Source organism: Orcinus orca, chromosome 13, assembly GCF_937001465.1.
Source record: "Orcinus orca chromosome 13, mOrcOrc1.1, whole genome shotgun sequence".
NCBI classification, from domain to species: Eukaryota; Metazoa; Chordata; class Mammalia; order Artiodactyla; family Delphinidae; genus Orcinus; species Orcinus orca.
Window position 1 is genome coordinate 54009935 of NC_064571.1, and position 17376 is coordinate 54027310.

General features: G+C 47.6%; 1 long non-coding RNA gene across 1 annotated transcript in view; it reads left to right on the forward strand.

Moving 5' to 3' along the window:
• Positions 1–2520: 2520 nt before the first annotated feature.
• The window catches only part of LOC125960907 (uncharacterized), an 840695-nt gene continuing 825839 nt past the window's right edge, over positions 2521–17376 (forward strand). The window contains exon 1 of the long non-coding RNA XR_007471069.1: positions 2521–3112. This is a non-coding gene — a long non-coding RNA (uncharacterized LOC125960907). The remainder of the gene's footprint in view (positions 3113–17376) is intronic.

The window sequence follows — 17376 nt, forward strand, 5'->3', positions numbered from 1 at the left end:
ATGTAGATACAGCAAGACTCTTATAAAGGAGTACAAAGACATGAAGAATGCAGGATTCAGGACTATTATTTAATGTGGGGGGAAGGAAAGAAAGGTTATTTGTTAAAAGCAACCATATCATTAGACGTAAATTCATAGAGACAGAAGTAGATTCAGTGCTCGCTAGTGACCTGGGGGGAAGGGGAGGGATGAGGGTTATTGCTAATGCATATAGGATTTCTTTTTTTGGTGATGAAATGTTCTGGAATTAGAGAGTGGTGATAGTTGCACAACTTTGTGAATATATAAAATCCATGGAATTGAATACTTTAAAAGGTGAATATTATAACATGTGAATTATATCTCAATTTAAAAGCAGGGAAAATCTTATAAAACTACAGTAATCAATATAGTGTGTATTGGTTTAAAGACAGACAAATAAATCAATGAATGGTATAGAGTCCAGAAATAAAAATAAATCCACAGATATGTGGCTGATTGATTTTTGACAAAGGTGGAAAAAGAATAGTGTTCAACAAATGGTGTTGGAGAAACTGCATATATGCATACAAAACAAAACTTTGACCAGTACCTTGAACGAAATACAAAAGTTAACTCAAAATGGATCATAGACCTCGATGTAAAATCTGAAATTATTATGAAAGTTCTAGAAGAAAACATAGGAGAAAATCTTTATGACCTTGGTGTAGGCAAAGATCTTTTAGATACAACACTAAAAACATGCTCCCTTTTGTTTAAAAAAAAAAAACTATTTTAAAGGGGGAGGAGAATAAATTGGACTTCAACAAAATTAAGAACTTCTCTTTAAAAGACATTTAAGAGTATGAAAAGATATGCCACAGACTGGGAGAAACTATTTGCAAATCACACTTCTGAGATGGGACTTTTTTCCAGAATCTATGCAGAAATCTCAACACTCTGTAAGAAGTAAACAAAGAACTCAATAAAAAAATGGGCAAAACATTTCAACAGACACTCTACCAAAGACAATATATACATAGCAAATAAGCATATGAAAATGTTACACTTCATTAGTCATTAGTGAAATGCAAACTAAAACCGCAATGAAATGCCACTACTAATTTCAGTGTGCCTAAAATTAAAAAGACTGATCATATCAAGTGTTGGTGATGATGTAGAATAACCAACTCTCATATACTGCTGGCAGGAATGTAAATTAGTAACACCACTTTGCAAAAGAGTGTGGCCGTTTTCTAAAATGTTAAACACATCCTACCATATAACTCAGTCATTCCATTACTAGATATTTACCCAAGAGAAATGAAATCAGATGTATATACAAACACTTGTACATGAATGTTCATAGCAGCCTCATTTGTAACAGCCCCAGACTGGAAACAATGCAAATGTACATCAACAGGTGAATGGATAAACAAATTATAACATATCCCTACAATGGAATACTACTCAGCAATAAAAAGGAATGAACTATTGATACACACAGCAACATAGACGGATTTCAAAATAACTAGGCTGAGTGAAAAAAATCCAACAAAGAGGAGTATATACTTTATGGTTTCATTCACATAATATTCTAGGAAATGTAAACTATGTTATAATGACAGGAAGAAGATCAGTCATTGCCTGGGGATGGGGTAAGGCTGCCTGGGGATGGGGTAAGGTGGGTAAGAGGTAAGGAATAGATTACAAAGGGGCACAAGGAAACTTTTGTTCATGAAGGATGTGCTCATTAGCTTGATTGTGGTGATGGTACCATGGGTGTAAACATATGTTAAAACTTATTGAATTGTGCACTTTACATATGTGCAGTTTATCGTATGTCATATGTGCCTCAATAAACCTGATAAAAATATTTGCCTGGTTTCATAATTGTTCACAGTCAGCAGCTGGATGATGGGTGTATAAGGGCTCATTATACCATTCTCTTCGCTTTTGCAAATGTTTTACGTTTTCCTTGTTAGAAAGAAAAAATGTCCATAACTGTGATGGCTTTAAAATATTTTCACAAATTCTCTGATACTTCTCCCTTCGATAGGTGAAGTCTAATTCCTCTCCCCCTTAAATGTGGCCTGTACCTACTGATTGGCTTCTAATGAATGGGAACAGAGGATGTGATGGTGTGTAACATCAGAGACTAGGTCATCAATCGCAGTGCAGCTTCCTCCTTGCGCTCTCCTTCTTGGCCCACTCCCTTTGGGGGAAGCCAACCACCACATTATGAGGACACTCAAAGATGCACATGGTAAGGAACTGAGGCCTCAGGCTAATAGCCAGTGCAGAACGGAGTCCTCCTGCCAATAGTCATGGCAGTGAACTTAGAAGTGGATCCTCTAGCCCAATCAAGCCTTCAGATGACAGTGCAGCCCATGCCAACTTCATGAGAACTCAGAGCCAGAACCACTCAGCTAAGCCACTCTAGAACTTAAGCCACTATGTTTTGGCATTGTTTGTTAGGTAGCAATAGATAACTAATATATTAACATAAAAAAATTAAAGATAAGAAGAAAAATCACCCTTGTGAAACACGATTGGGTTTGGATTCCTTTTATTTCTTTTTCTTCTCTGATTGCTGTGGCTAAAACTTCCAAAACTATGTTGAATAAGAGTGGTGAGAGTGGGCAACCTTGTCTTGTTCCTGATCTTAGTGGGAATGGTTTCAGTTTTCACCATTGAGGATGATGTTGGCTGTGGGTTTGTCATATATGGCCTTTATTATGTTGAGGAAAGTTCCCTCTATGCCTACTTTCTGCAGGGTTTTTATCATAAATGGTGTTGAATTTTGTCGAAAGCTTTCTCTGCATCTATTGAGATGATCATGTGGTTTTCTCCTTCAGTTTGTTAATATGGTGTATCACGTTGATTGATCTGCGTATATTGAAGAATCCTTGCATTCCTGGAATAAACCCCACTTGATCATGGTGTATGATTCTTTTAATGTGCTGTTGGATCCTGTTTGCTAGTATTTTGTTGAGGATTTTTGCATCAATGTTCATCAGTGATATTGGCCTGTAGTTTTCTTTCTTTGTGACATCTTTGTCTGGTTTTGGTATCAGGGTGATGGTGGCCTTGTAGAATGAGTTTGGGGGTGTTCCTCCCTCTGCTATATTTTGGAAGAGTTTGAGAAGGATAGGTGTTAGCTCTTCTCTAAATGTTTGATAGAATTCGCCTGTGAAGCCATCTGGTCCTGGGCTTTTGTTTGTTGGAAGATTTTTAATCACAGTTTCAATTTCAGTGCTTGTGACTGGTCTGTTCATATTTTCTATTTCTTCCTGGTTCAGTCTCGGCAGGTTGTGCATTTCTAAGAATTTGTCCATTTCTTCCAGATTGTCCATTTTATTGGCATAGAGTTGCTTGTAGTAATCTCTCATGATCCTTTGTATTTCTGCAGTGTCAGTTGTTACTTCTCCTTTTTTCATTTCTAATTCTATTGATTTGAGGCTTCTCCCTTTTTTTCTTGATGAGTCTGGCTAATGGTTTATCAATTTTGTTTATCTTCTCAAAGAACCAGCTTTTAGTTTTATTGATCTTTGCTATTGTTTCCTTCATTTCTTTTTCATTTATTTCTGATCTGATCTTTAAGCTGTCACTGTTTGCAGATTACATGATACTATACATAGAGAATCCTAAAGATGCTACCAGAAAACTACTAGAGCTAATCAATGAATTTGGTAAAGTAGCAGGATACAAAATTAATGCACAGAAATCTCTGGCATTCCTATACACTAATGATGAAAAATCTGAAAGTGAAATTAAGAAAACACTCCCATTTACCACTGCAACAAAAAGAATAAAATATCTAGGAATAAACCTACCTAAGGAGACAAAAGACCTGTATGCAGAAAATGATAAGACACTGATGAAAGAAATTAAAGATGATACAAATAGATGGAGAGATATACCATGTTCTTGGATTAGAAGAATCAACATTGTGAAAATGACTCTACTACCCAAAGCAATCTACGGATTCAATGCAATCCCTATCGAACAACCACTGGCATTTTTCACAGAACTAGAACAAAAAATTTCACAATTTGTATGGAAACACAAAAGACCCCGAATAGCCAAAGCAATCTTGAGAATGAAAAATGGAGCTGGAGGAATCAGGTTCCCTGTCTTCAGACTATACTACAAAGCTACAGTAATCAAAACAGTATGGTACTGGCACAAAAATAGAAATATAGATCAATGGAACAGGATAGAAGGCCCAGAGATAAACCCACGCACATATGGTCACCTTATCTTTGATAAAGGGGGCAAGAATATACAGTGGAGAAAAGACAGTCTCTTCAATAAGTGGTGCTGGGAAAGCTGGACAGGTACATGTAAAAGTATGAGATTAGAACACTCCCTAACACCATACACAAAAATAAGCTCAAAATGGATTAAAGACCTAAATTTAAGGCCAGAAACTATCAAACTCTCAGAGGAAAACATAGGCAGAACACTCTATGACATAAATCACAGCAAGATCCTTTTTGACCCACCTCCTAGAGAAATGGAAATAAAAACAAAAATAAACAAATGGGACCTAAGGAAACTTAAAAGCTTCTGCACAGCAAGGGAAACCATAAACAAGACCAAACGAGAACCCTCAGAATGGGAGAAAATATTTGCAAATGAAGCAACTGACAAAGGATTAATCTCCAAAATTTACAAGCAGCTCATGCAGCTCAATAACAAAAAAACAAACAACCCAATCCAAAAATGGGCAGAAGACATAAATAGACAATTCTCCGAAGAAGATATACAGATTGCCAACAAACACATGAAAGGATGCTCAACATCACTAATCATTAGAGAAATGCAAATCAAAACTACAATGAGATATCATCTCACACCGGTCAGAATGGCCATCATCAAAAAATCTAGAAACAATAAATGCTGGAGAGGTTGTGGAGAAAAGGGAACACTCTTGCACTGTTGGTGGGAATGTGAATTGGTACAGCCACTATGGAGAACAGTATGGAGGTTCCTTAAAAAACTACAAATAGAACTACCATACGACCCAGCAATCCCACTACTGGATATATACCCTGAGCAAACCATAATTCAAAAAGAGTCATGTACCAATATGTTCATTGCAGCTCTATTTACAATAGCCAGGACATGGAAGCAACCTAAGTGTCCATCGACAGATGAATGGATAAAGAAGATGTTGCACATATATACAATGGAATATTACTCACCCATAAAAAGAAACGAAATTGAGTTAATTGTAGTGAGGTGGATGGACCTAGAGTCTGTCATACAGAGTGAAGTAAGTCAGAAAGAGAAAAACAAATACCGTATGCTAACACATATATATGGAATCTAAGAAAAACAAACAAACAAATAAAGGTCATGAAGAACCTAGGGGTAAGATGGGAATAAAGACACAGACCTAGTAGAGAATGGACTTGAGGATATGGGGAGGGAGAAGGGTAAGCTGTGACATAGTGAGAGAGAGGCATGGACATATATACACTACCAAATGTAAAGTAGATAGCTAGTGGGAAGCAGCCGCATAGCACAGGGAGATCAGCTCAGTGCTTTGTGTCCACCTAGAGGGGTGGGATAGGGAGGGTGGGAGGGAGACGCAAGAGGGAAGAGATATGGGAACATATGTATATGTATAACTGATTCACTTTGTTATGCAGCAGAAACTAACACAGCTCGTAAAGCAATTATAATCCAATAAATATGTTAAAAAAAACCCATGACTGGACATCTTAACCAACCAAACGTTCTATTCTAGTGCCAGCCTCTACAGCAAGTGTCTCCTGCCTAATCCAGACCTCAGTGGTGCCCCTTTGACAAGCTGCTGCAGCCCCTGCTGTCTGGCCCATGAAGTTAGTCCACACAGCCCTGGACTGTGCCAAGGCACAATCTTGTTTCCCCAGAGCCAATGTCCGTGTCTCCAGGGAGGCCTGACCATTCCAAAGGCCCTGCTTCCCTTATGACACACAACACTGGGCAGAGCTCATGGAAATAAAGTTTTTTTTTTTTTTTTGCTGCGGTACACGGGCCTCTCACTGTTGTGGCCTCTCCCGTTACGGAGCATAGGCTCTGGACGCGCAGGCTCAGCGGCCATGGCTCACGGGCCCAGCTGCTCCGCGGCATGTGGGATCCTCCTGGACCGGGGCATGAACCCGTGTCCCCTGCATCGTCAGGTGGACTCTCAACCACTGCACCACCAGGGAAGTCCCGTAAATAAATATTTTTTGATAGATAGAACACAGGGAATCCAAACAGTACTGTTCTCCACTTCATTCAAATTAGAGAACGAATAGACATTCCCTTTGAGAATACTCTCTCTCTCTAAAGAATGATGAAACAAAAAGTCAACAACCTTCAGAGGTTAGAATTTTCATCGCTGTTTTACAGATGAAGAAACGGAGCCTCAGAGAAGCGAAGTAACTATCCCACGTTTGCACATCTAGAAAATGGCAGTATCAACACTGGAGTCAAGTCTGGGCACTGGTGGCTTCTCCACGCTGTTGGGGGAGGTGAAGCCCACCAGTTACGGACTAGTGTGTGCGTTATCATCCCCCTGGTCGTGTTGCTCCTCTCCACCAAGGATAACCTACCCGATCCTCTGAGCCTCTCCCTGCCGAACTGCCATCCCCACTTCCTCTCCCTGCGCTGCCTTCCGGGACCCCTCTGACCCATCACGCTCTTCCCTCCTGAACGTAATACAGCACTGCTGGTATCCAGCGCTGCTTTCTGAAGGTAACATCCCTTTCCTTGTGTGAGCAGACTGGCTATATGTAGCCCCTCTACCCATGGAGCAGGAAATGCATCTCGGAGATGTACCCCCAGTGGCAAGTGCTTACTGTGCCCTTGGTTATTGGATGAAACTGTGGAGAATATGGTCCCACAGCCCCCCTCTTAGACGGTAGCACTCTGATTTCACATAAGTGGAGACGTCACAGCCCAGACCCCGTGGCTGCAGTCAGGCACCTCCAAGGCGGCTGCCAGGTCCAGACCATCTGGCTAGGCTGCCCGCAGGGCGTCGGTTCCACCTAGTCCATGCCTCTGTGGGGATGGGATTTCTGAACATACTGGAAGGACCACATAGTTTTGCACCAGAGCTGCAGAGGCAGGGTGGAAGGCCCCCCTCCTACTGGCTTCCTCCCCACCCAGGCCTGCAAAGCCCAGGGCCCTGGGGAGTCAGGGGTGGGGGATTAGCCAGAATGCAGGCTCGAGGGGGAGCGAGGGAGGTGCCGTCTCTGCCGCTGTCCTCAGGGCTGCAGGAGCCCTTTGGGATCCCCCGGCCAGAGGCACAGACTGCCCAGGGCTTCTTCTTCCAAACCAAGAAACTCTCCTACAAGGGACACAGCTCCTCCAGGTCACACAAAGGAGGAAACCACACAACACCGTCACTGTGCCCTTGTGGCAGGGAGGGGCTGGAGAAACAAAGGCATAAAAGGACACAGTCACTACCCTCAGAAACATAATCTAGTCAGGGAGGTAGGTGCAATGTTAAAAAAAAAAAGTATATATTTTTAAGACAACAGCTAAGGGTATAAATTCAGATGGCCACTGTGCCCACTGGGACACCAGGAGCTCAGAGCAGGGAGAGTGACTGGGCTGCAGAGGTCAGAGGCTGACCTGAGGTTAGGAGCACGGGAGCCTGAGGCGCGGGCAGCTAGTGAGGCAGTGTGACCTTGGGCAGGTTCGTGGACATTTCTGAACTTTGGTTTCCTCTTCTCAAAAACTGGGATGTTAATAATGCCTACTTCATTACACCGTTGTGAGACTTCAATGAGATCGTGTGTATGATAAGCATCTAAACAGCAAGGTCCACGATGTGTGCAATCCACCCTTCTACCACATTGGTGCCAGGTGAGCGCTCTGTAGTGGGTCGCTGCTGCCACTACTTATAGCACAGGTGGCCCTCGGTCTTGAAGGATGGGGGAGCACGCCATGAGAGTGGGCTGAGCAAAGATGCAGAGGCAGGACGTATCTAGCTCAGAACAAACAAGTTCATCATGTTCCACGTGGGTAAGTCTTCAGGAGGGGTTAGGGATCTGCCCGGGGTCTCCCAGAGACTCCCAGGCAGAGGGAGCCTAGGTCCTCCATGTAACAGCTGTGCCCTTTTCCCTGGCCCATGCTGGTACCAGAGGGCCCCAGTCCTTCCTTCCAGAGAAGGGAAATGCAGAAGCAGAAGGTTAGGAGGAAGGCTGGGCCCAGCATTGGTCCACTGACTCCTGAGGCTAAGCTCCACCCTGCTCTGCTGAGGAAAGACTTCACAGAGCCTGGGGTCCAGTTGGGGAAGATGAACAATTAGGTAAGCAGAGAAAGCCAACCGAGAGATGTGCAGGATGGTGAGGAAACAGCCGTCAGGGCCGCGGGTGCACACGTATACAGGCTGATACCCACACATATGTATTCCCCCCCACGCCCAGACATGGCTACAGAGAGGTCCACCAGAGCGGGGACACGTGCACAGAGGGACACACTGGCATCATGCGTGCACACAAGCAGTACGGAGCTGCACACATCTTCAAGATGCTCCTTGAAGGAGCTTGAGTGCTACCTTCAAGGGTAAGAAGGGCTTTCCTGGGCTGTCGTCTTGAGATGTGTGTTTTGTTCAATGCCCAAGGGTGGCTGGCTTAACCAAGGGAGGTGGCATGGGGCTGAAGTCCAGCCCCTGTCCCTGCTTCCCAAGCTGTGGACCTTAATTTAGGGCTGTGTCCACCAGGAAGAAAAGGCTCCTTTTCCTTGTGTAAAAGCATCACTTTGGGCTTCCCTGGTGGCGCAGTGGTTGAGAGTCCGCCTGCCGATGCAGGGGACACAGGTTCGTGCCCCGGTCCGGGAAGATCCCACATGCCGCGGAGCGGCTGGGCCCGTGAGCCATGGCCACTGAGCCTGCGCGTCCGGAGCCTGTGCTCCGCAGCGAGAGAGGCCACAGCGGTGAGAGGCCCGCGTACCGCAAAAAAAAAAAAAAAAAAAGCATCACTTATTCAGCAAGCCATACAGCCCTGGGACTGCATCTCCTGCTAAGGGTAGCTTTTTCCTGTTTGTGCAGGTTCCCAGTGCGCCAGTACTGCTTCTGCACCTGCCTTGTTCACAGCTGAATCCCCTGCACCCAGCGTGATGCCTGGCAGGTAACAGGTGTTCAATAAATACTTGTTGAATGAACAAAAGGTGCATTCAGAGGGTAGACCCAAGTGCACACACAGGGGCACACACACAACACACACACACAGACTTACAAACAGGGATCCTCAGAGAAGCAGGAACAGAGAAGGAGAGTTGCAGGCAGAAGAGCGCGGACGGGGGGGAAGCATGGGCAGAACCTGACTATTCAGAGAAGGCGGGGAGGGCAGTCAGGGAGTGGGGATATTGGGACAACAGGAGGAGAGGCCCAGAGTGGGCTATGCACCCCAAATCCAGGAAGCTGCAGGAAAAATCCCTTGCTTGTGTGTCATGCTTTACAGTTCGTAGATGACTTTCGCAGCTCACTTCACATTTGAGAGAATGAAGCCCGAGGGGAAGGAACAAGCCTGAAGTCAGAGTCTCTCCTGTCTGCGCCCAGTAAGTGTGGATGACTGTACCAGAAAGGCCTCCGTGTGCCAGGCGTGGAGGACCTTGAGCACCAGGCTAAGACGTTTGCACTGAGGAATAAGGAGCCATGGGTAGCTCTGGAGCCCTGTGGCCACCACACCCACAATTCACAACATAATCCTTGTGCCTCCAGAGGCCTAGAGGCTAAGGTGCCCCATTCCCATGTAACAGACAATAAATCCTAGATAGCTTTTTAAAAACTAGATGCTCTGTGACATGGATGTACACACATGAGCCCGCACAGAGGGGCGCATACACAGAGACCCCCAGAAAACGGTGCTGTTGACCAGGACCTCCTCTGCCATCACAGAGAGGCCTCTGCCTGCACCCTAGAGCACAGACAGGTGCTCACAGGCAACACAGAGGCCCACAGGCAGGCCGCAGACAGCACAGCAGGGGGCCCTTTGGTTTGGGTGGATGGGGGCATAGGGGTGGATTGACCGTTTGTCCTTCTGTCTCAGAAGGGTCCATGAGAAGCTTACAAGGTGGTCAGCGAGCCAGACCCTTGGCCCTGAGCTCTCTTGGGCGAGTCCAGGCCCTTCCCTGCAGCACAATGTGTCTCAATCCCTTGGGTTGAACTTCAGCTTCTGCTTTGCCAAGTCCTTTCCCGGTCTTGGTATCATCCGAGCCTCGGCCCAGCCCTGAGAGGCAGTAATATTATCTCCCCTGGAAGCGGAGAAGAGAGACCTGGCCTGACCAAGGGCAAGCGGTGAGCTAGCAGGCCTGTACCCCTGAGCTAAGCTCCCCGGTGCAAGGCCTTGCTCTTGAAGGGCTCTGCCAGACCCTCTGCTCTCCTGTCGCCCAAACCCCTCCAGTGACAAGCCTCACAGAAACGCTACAAGGACGTGGGGTGAGGTCTGTGGTGGGTGGAGGATTTGCAGGAGAAAGACCCAGACACAGGGGTCTCTGCGGGAGCTGAGAAGAGCAGAAAGGAGGGAGCTCAGACGCCCTCTCTCCATCCCTCCTTTCTACTCCTCCATCCCCTAGGACTCACATGCTTAGGACTGGGAAGGGACTGTGGTGACCTGCCCCCCTCAGGCCTCAGCACTTTGGGGTGCCCTGCAGGGTGGAAAGCTGATTAGCACCCACATGCACATCGTTTGTATAAGGCCAGTGGTCAACTTGATGTTGGTTATACTCCAGCAGGCGAGACTGAAGTTAGATGTGAAGAAGGACTTTCTGTCTCTGAAGCGGAAATAGTCTGTGGGTCCAAGGAGAAGAGGCAGGAGTCGTGATTCTGAAATTTATTAGGACAGACCAACTAGGGTTGGGGTGGGAGGTGAGGCCTGTGGGCTGTCATCTAATTCTTTGGCTCTCAAAACTTGCTGATAGAAATGATAACAAGCACCATTTGCATTGCACATCTCTGTTCACAAGCTACTGTCAGCTACAGCTCATTTCTGTCAATTAATGGATCCATCTGGGAGAAAGAATGGTATAGAGGATCGAGAGACTGAGCCGTGAGTGGCTGCCTACAGGCAAATGTAACTCCATCATGTTCTCATTGTTTGGCTTGGGGCCAGTCTTTTAATTCCTCTGAGCCCCAGTTTTCCCGTTTGTAGAATAGGGATAAAAAGTAGTACCCACCCCCGGGACTTGAGGGTTAAAGGAAGTTGTTAGCATGATGCCTGGCCCCCAGGGGAGTTCAGTACATGCATCAATCAATTAACTGATTGATGCCCTCTCTCCAAATAGAACGTTGGCTGCAAAATTGGCTTCAGTCCTCCCAGAGTCCTCCTCGGGGCCAAGGGTGACCGTTAGCATCCCCAGGGCAGAGCTACAGATCCCAAGACTCCAAAAGAGCGAGTGACTGTCCCGATCGCATCGCGTAAACCCAGGGCCCTCGCCCATACCCTCTGTTCTTTCCCTGCACTGTTTGTTGATCCTGCTGTCCTGTCATGCAGCACCTGGGGCAGGTGTGGAGTGGGAATGCTGGGAAGGAGAGTGGGAGGAGGCCCTTAGCTTCAGAACTGGGTGCTGCTCGGCAGTTACTATACTCACACAGCACAAAGTCTGGTCACATCTCCTCTGATGCAGATTTAAAAGCGGATCTATGGTTACATAAATGAGAAGGGGGTTGAAAGGGGCGTGAGGGAACTTTCTGGGGATGTCGGGGAGATACTGGACCATTTGGGTGGTAGCTGCGCCCAAATTGTCAAAAATGGTCAAACTGAGATGTGCATTTTATTGTATGTTAATTTATCAAATGGTACCAAGTTTTGATATGGGGGCTCTTTGAGCTCAAAAGGGGTTCAACTTGCTCTGCAGTGGGTATAGGGACCCCCGCTGGAGTAGAGATGTCACCCGCATCTGCTGGCAGAATGCACACACAAGCACACACGAACACACACAAACCCAGATGCGGGAGAGTGATGGGGAAAGGGCTGGGAAGCGTAGGACACTAGAAGCTGGCCTCCCAAGGTCTGCTCCAGGCTCCTGTTTGCCCCGTAGAGCCCAGCACCGTTGAGGGCACCAGAAGCATGTGGGGTGGGAGTGGGGGCGGAGAAGAACATGCCCTGAGCTGCAGCTGGAGTGAACTGGCCGTCACTCCAACTTCACTGCCCCCCGGCCATTTTCTGGGCCTCCCCTTCCTGGGAGCCCTCCAGAAACCCTGCTGGGCTGAATCGGCTCTCTGTCTAGGACCAGGGCATTCATCCACGAATTGAGATGCTGGAGCTGAGTCAGAGGACAGGGGAAGCTTCAAGGACGTGAGTGCGAGCACGCTGGTGCTGCCCACGCCTCCCAGCCCGCCCAGGCCCCAGCAGCGGTCCAGCCACATCCCGGGCTGCCCTGGCAGGCCCTCCATGCAGAGCCCATGACCACACAGGCTCCTGGGTGGCCCATGCTGCCCTCACCACAGCCTGCCCGCTGGGACAGAGGGAAGGACCCTGGGCCTGGCTAAGGAGGAGCTGGTGCAGGGTGAGATGCTGCCGGTGGGGGTGGGCTGTGGGGGTGTGGGGATTGAGCTCTCAGGGTTTTAACATCTGTTTTTGGCATTTAAAAAAATTTATAAGATGCATCATGGAGAAAAAAAAATTGGGGAATCATCTGCTATGCTGGCTTATCCAGACCGTTTATTCACTTATTTTTCCAACAAAGTATTTAACTGGAAGCTTATTCTATGCAATGTTCTGTACTAAGCACTTAGACTCTATACAAAGATGGATAATAGAATCTTCATTTTCATGGTGTTTACAACCCAATTAGGGGGACAGACAGGTAACAACTCACAATTGTGAAAGAAAAGGAAATCAGTGCTAACAAGATGTTACAAGCAACTAGCAACAGGGGTCCAGTATTGGGTCAATTCAAGCTGGAGGACTTCAGAGAAGGCTGAGAAGGGAAAGAAAGTCTGGGTAGTGTGGACCGGAGCCGTGAAAGCTGAGTGTACCCCGTGAGGGGCCCAGCGTGAGCAGAGATGAGGAAGGCTGGAAGGGTGCACTGGGATCTCAAATAGCTGAACCTCTACAGATGGTGGGTCTGGCTGATGAATGGGGACCTCAGGAGGTCCACCAGTCCACTCCAGGATGAGGAGATCAGCTTACCTTGGGACCCCCATCTCCCTGTTCACAGTTGGTTGGATCAGGCTAGGTAGCCGCTCCAAGTCCTGTCCATGAGATGGGCTGGCAAGAACTCTCTGCCCAGGGAATACTGGGACTGATTGGGTCAATAGATCCTTTCCCTGTGCCAGGGGGTGGGAGTGTTAAAGTAGCGACAGAAAAAGGAAAGGTTATTGGTTTGCGGTGAGAGTGAAAGGAAGAAGGCCACGAGGGAGGAGAAGGAGGGCGAGTCCTTCTGTAGCAAGAGCTGAGCTCAAGTGCTGAGAAGGCCATGAGGTGGCCAGGCTCTGAGCCCCTAAACTGTACTCCAGCCTCAGGAACCCTGACCCTGTGTCCACCTTGGTCTTTCTTGGTGGCTTTCCCTGGCTTCTGCCAGGTCTAGCCATGTGGTTGACGTTTGCGTTGCCCGATTTCCCTGTGCTCCTACCCACCTCCCCATCCCTGTTGCAGGAGGCCACCTGACTTTACAACAAACACCGTAATGAAACAAGCACCTTGGAGAGCAGGCTGAGAAGCTGGAGTTCTAGTCTGTGGGCAGCGAGGCACTTAGAATATATTCTGAGCTGTTTAGGAAGCAGTTTGGAGAGTGGGATAGAGCAGGCCAGGGCTGGAGGAGGGGACAGCAGTCCGAAGGCTCTCTCTGGGCCCAGCAGAGAGGACCTGAAGGGGAACGGGGCGGTGGCTGTGGGGTAGAGCCCCGTGCATGGACTTCACAGAGACCTTATGGAGGTGAAATCGATCAGATCTGGTGATAGGTAGATGGGGTTTGGGGGTGAGAGGAAACAGTCAAAGACCCCTGGGTATAGAAACCATGAGGAGGAATGGGTTTGGGAGAGAGACTGGGTTGAGTGGCAGGACGTTTTGTGACATTCAGACGGAGCTCAGGAGGGAGATCTGCATCAGGACATGGAAAGATGGCAGGTGTGACGAGCATATTTTCAACCACGAAGCACGACCAACCTCTCAGGTGGGATGAGATGAAGCCGTAAGCTGAGTGACGCTGTTTGGAACTCTGCCCCTCCTCCTGGGTCTAGATAAGGAGTTCCCAAAGGGTAGAGGCACAAAGGCATCCAAATGTGATTGAGATGACCCAATAAAAGAGTGGGCAACAGACTCGAACAGGAACTTCACAAAAGAGGACATCCCAGCCAGCCAACAAAAAACACATGAAATGCGCTCACCAGGCCCACCTCTAACATTTACGGGACCCAGAGCTCGTAAGTCTAGTGACAGCCCAATTAACATAAATTTCAATATTTCAGTTATAAACTGAGTCAACAAACTATTAAGTGAAATATATTTTATCCTCCTAACTCCACAAATGCACATTCACAGTGACCTGGAAGACCAGGTTCAAACTGAGAACTTTCAGATTCCTGGGAGGTCATGCCCGAATGTGGTGGTCTGAGGCCCCAGTCCCAGGCCCTCAGTCCACTCTCGTCTTCTTGCTACTCCCAGCAACATCCTGCATTGCAGAGGACCTCACACTCATCTGGGGACACTCCAGCCTACATGTCCAATGTCCACCCACAGCCAGCAAACTTGTGCCCTGCAGCCAACCTTGAGACTAGAGATAGTGTCCATGCCTGGTACAGTCCCCCCTGGGAAAACAGGCCTGGGGAAGTGGCCCGTGCAGGTTCTGGAAACTAGTCTGGGGACACTGGGGCAAGAAATTCGAGGCCTAAGTACCGGCTTTATCCCTAACTGGATAACTTAACCTGTCTGGTCATTATAAGGACTCAATAAAACCTCCTCTACTAGGTTGCTATGAGGTAAGAACATTATGTAACTCTAAATCCTCATTCAAATGTTAGTCCAATAAATTTAACGGTGCTAGACTGGGCACTAACCTGACAGCTTGGCCCGGGCCTGTGGGGTGTCACCCGGCATGGTGACAAGCTGAGAGGGGGCAGGGCTCCAGCCGAACGCCTCTTGCAGCCCCACTGGGGAAGGGAAGCAGGCAGCTAACCGGCACCCGCCACAGCCTGAGGGCCAGATGGGCAGGAGCCTCCGTGCCCCCCGCCCCCCCGGCCCCAGGCCGATGCGCGGCCTTGGCTAGGAGGCCTGACTGGACTTGGAGCTCTGGCCCTGGCCATGTGTTTGGTAACAGGATTCTGGCCCCCGCAGCGTATCTGCCAACTGGGCTGGCTCACAGCTTGGGGAGGGCGGCGTGTGTGCCAGAAGCGGGGAGACCTATTTTTGCTCTAGCCACAGGCCAGTGGGCCGAAAAAAAGGTTAAATTAAGATGACTGGGTTTTTCTCAGCATCTGAAGAGTGCAACTCGTCTACTTTTGAACAGAAGTGATTAGAGAATCTCTTCAGGGAGAACAAGGAATCCGAAACGTGTGTAGGTCTGCATGAGGCAGGCCAAGTGGGAGACAAGGTAAAGGGTTGTGGACGGAAAGAGAAGGCAGGGAAAAGGGAGGGAGAAGGACAGAGGGAGAGAGGGAGGGGAAAAGGGAGCGAGGAAGAGAGAGCCGGGACAGACAGACAGAGATACACGGAGAGAGAGGACAGAGGCAGAGACCAAGGGAGACAGCTGGACAGAGAAAGGAAAGATTCGGTGGGTCTGAGGACCGCATCGCAAGAGGTCAGGAGGTGATGCGTATTCAGACGTGACGTCATCCTGGCAAGGCACCATTCTAGCTCCTCAGTTACTCCTCTCTGCAACCCCACAAAGGGTCCATTCTCAGTGAACGAACCCGAGCAGTCCATCAAAGAGGAAGCTATTCTTTATCACCCCCAATACTGTCTCAAGCCAAGGGGGCTCACTCTCCTCCACTGTCCCTGTCATTTCCTTGAACAAGGGCAGGAAGAGTGTTAACCTGGGGAAGACTCTGGTAGACGGCACCCAGCCCACCTCGTGGTGAAGACAGACAAGGAAAGGTATCTTCTTCCAAAGAACTTTCCAGAACAGCAGGGTCCCAGGCCCAACCAGGGCAGACCTAACACCTGGACCCAGGGGCAGCTATTCCCCGAGAGGAGATTTGAGAAGCGCCAAGGAGACAGCCTTACCCCAAAGGATCTCCTCCACTGCCTGTGAGGGCTCTGACCCTGACAGCAAGGTAACAGCCCCCAATGGAGCCAGAGTCTGGAAGCCTGGCTGGGGGTCCCCAGCAAAGCTTTCCAAGTCCCGATTTCCCATCCTCAAGAGGGGTAATATTCGTTTCTTGCCCATTTCCCAGCATTGCTGTGAGAACCAAGCTGCCAAAGGACGCGCAAGATCATAGCCCGGAGTTTGAATCTGACTCTGCCACTAACTAGCCGGGTGATCCTGTTCCCTTACCTATAATAAGAGAGAAAACAGAGTTGTGACAATGAAGAAAAGTAATGTTTGTAAATATCTTGCACAAATTGGCAGCCAATAGAAAGTACGTCGGTCCTTCCCCTAATGTAAGCTGTAAAACTAAAACATTATTAAGATTCCTTTGTGTGTAGGGACTCGTATCACCCTCTGGACCCAATGCATATATTCCTGGGAGGGAAACACACCTAACCTGTGGTTAACATCTTTTCACGAATATTTTCCAATAGGACGGGCAGTTGAGAGCAAGTTTCTGATTTTTTTTTTTTCAGGAAATGAAACTAATTTAATCATGAAATATCAGCTTGGTAGTGATTATCAGTATCGACTGGTTATTAACTGTGTTATCCAAAAAGCCCAACAAGTCCTAATTAGTATGAAAAGGATATTGAATTCATTAATGATTTATACAACTATTCTGAGCATACAAATAATCTCTGGTTTTACACCCACGACATTTCAGAATTCTGTAAACCGTGAGGCATTCAATGCGATTAATGCGGCAGTAACGTGTACTACGACACAGCACAGGGAAAGTGTGATAAAGATGGGTCAGAAATTGGTCCAAGGTTGGGCACTGCCTGGGTTCAACCGGGTAAGCAGTCAGTTCTTCGCCTGGCAAAATCTAACACATTCGTTAAGACTCAACCCAAATGTCACCGTTTCAGTGATGCCTTCCCAATCAGAGAGTTGTCCCACCAGTCTTCATCGATAACCATCCTATTGCATTTCTCACATCTTACGGCAATTATTAGCTGCATCCTCTACCAAACTGAATTCTTTGAGAGCAAGAATTGCATCACATTCGACTCTGGATCACCAGCCCCTGGCATGGTGCCTGGTCCAGAAAAGGCACTCTAGGTTAATTGAATAGATACCCAGGCTTGCCTCCCTTCCGGGGAAACCAGAAAATAGAAATATGTAACCTCTTGAGAGGATCCCCTCGTTATCAAAACAAAAGCCCTTTCACTTTTGTCGTCT